Source organism: Hemiscyllium ocellatum, chromosome 14 (assembly GCF_020745735.1).
Source record: "Hemiscyllium ocellatum isolate sHemOce1 chromosome 14, sHemOce1.pat.X.cur, whole genome shotgun sequence".
Classification (NCBI taxonomy): Eukaryota; Metazoa; Chordata; class Chondrichthyes; order Orectolobiformes; family Hemiscylliidae; genus Hemiscyllium; species Hemiscyllium ocellatum.
Window position 1 is genome coordinate 46530838 of NC_083414.1, and position 1767 is coordinate 46532604.

Sequence of the window (1767 nt, forward strand, 5' to 3'; positions counted from 1 at the left end):
CCGGTGCCCAGTAAGGGTGCATACTCAAGCATCTCCTATACTTATTGTACACTCATGTTTCAAAACGATCCCCAGCGAAGCTCCGCCCAATGTTCATTACAACAAGCGCTTCGCTCCACTTCACGTGATGTCACGGGTGTTATTAGCATATTGATATTTCTAACTGCATTCCTCGTTGATGAACACCTGGTACGTGTGTGGAATTACTGATGTATTTTCAACAGATGAACGTCGGATTGTTTAAACGCACTTGCAATTGAAAATTTAATGGCATTTAGATGGGGAAATCAAAGTAACTCACCACAACTGAAAATGGTATTGGTCTGATGGACGATCATTCGGCAGGCAGTTATCGCTAGCTTTGCGCAGTGGCAGTATCGTAGCCGATGAGGTTTAACCGAGGCGCGATTATTGCTTATTGAAAACTTTTCCCAATACCCCGCTATGACGACTTGAAATATAGTCGGCAATGGCAATTTTTGATAGTCTCTGCGGAGACTGTTATTATGTTTAAAAACAGATCAATGTTACTTCTGACCTTTTCATGTTGATTGGTCTTACTATTACGCAAGTACTATACCAGGTTATAGTCCGACAGGATTATTTGGCAGCACCAGCTTTTGAGGCTCTGCCTCTTTTGCTGGAACCTGCCTCAAAAGCCGGTGCTTCCAAATAAACCTGGCATTGTGTGATTTTTAACTAGGTTCAAGTGGATAGAAAGCAGAGTTAACGTTTCTATTCTATTCTTCAGGCTCCCAGGCCCGTCTGCTGCGTTTTTTCAGCGATTCTTGATTTCCAAAATTTGTAGTTTTTTTTGTTTATATACTTTCAAGTGTTTATCTCAAAACCTAATAGATGTCTTGAGAGTTTCTGCCTTTCCCACTCTAATAACCTCAACACACCTCCTTGTTTCCATTTCTGTCTCAGGCTTCCTGCAGTGTTACAGCAAATCTCAATGCAAGCTGGGGCAACAACACCTCATCCTCTGTCCACACATGTTACAGCCTTCAAGAGTCAACATTGACTTTAACAATTCTAGAACATGAACATCCTTTCCCACAACCAACACATTTTCAAGCATTCACAATTCTTGTTAGCTGTTATCACTAGCCTTTGTGTTGCCTCTCTTTCTCTCTCCCTCCCTTGGCACTACTAAATTCTATTCGCTCCCTTACCACTGTCCTCTGCATCATTGCTACCCTTTCCCAGCTGCTTTCAGTTCTGACAAAGAGTCTTTTGACTTGAAACATTAAATCTGTTTGTCTCCACAAATGCTGCCAGATCTGTTGAGTTTCTCCAGCATTTTCTGTCTTTGTTTCAGACTTTCAGCATCTGCAGTTCTTTGCTTTATTCTTTTAGGCAATCCAGATACTCACTGCCATCTAGGTGATTTTTTTTCCCACCATCAAATCTTACTTGACGTGTAGCCTGTAATGTTAAGATGTTTCAAGTATTAATCGAAATGATTGGAGTGGTTCTCAGCTCTACCACCTTTCAGGCAGTGGGCTCCCAATACCTTCATCCTCTGAGTGAAAATCATTCTAGCATTCTCACTACATCTTTTGCTCCTCATTTTAAATCTATGCCCTTTGGTTACTGACTGCTCACCTAAGTCAAAAGTTGATTCTTATCTCTGCCACTCATAATTTGGGCACCTTAAACATGTTCCCTTAAGTCCACTCTTCTTTAAGGAAAATAAAGCCCCACCCATCCACTTTCTCTTCATTCAGAAACCCTCCAACCCAGGCAACCCTGGAAAATCTGGAT

The 1767-nt window shown here is 41.5% G+C and overlaps 1 non-coding gene across 1 annotated transcript; it reads left to right on the top strand.

Annotated features, from left to right (window-relative positions):
* Window positions 1-357: 357 nt before the first annotated feature.
* Window positions 358-498, top strand: LOC132822502 (U4 spliceosomal RNA). Its single transcript, XR_009645456.1, has one exon. It is a non-coding gene; the product is annotated as a U4 spliceosomal RNA (small nuclear RNA).
* Window positions 499-1767: the final 1269 nt, after the last annotated feature.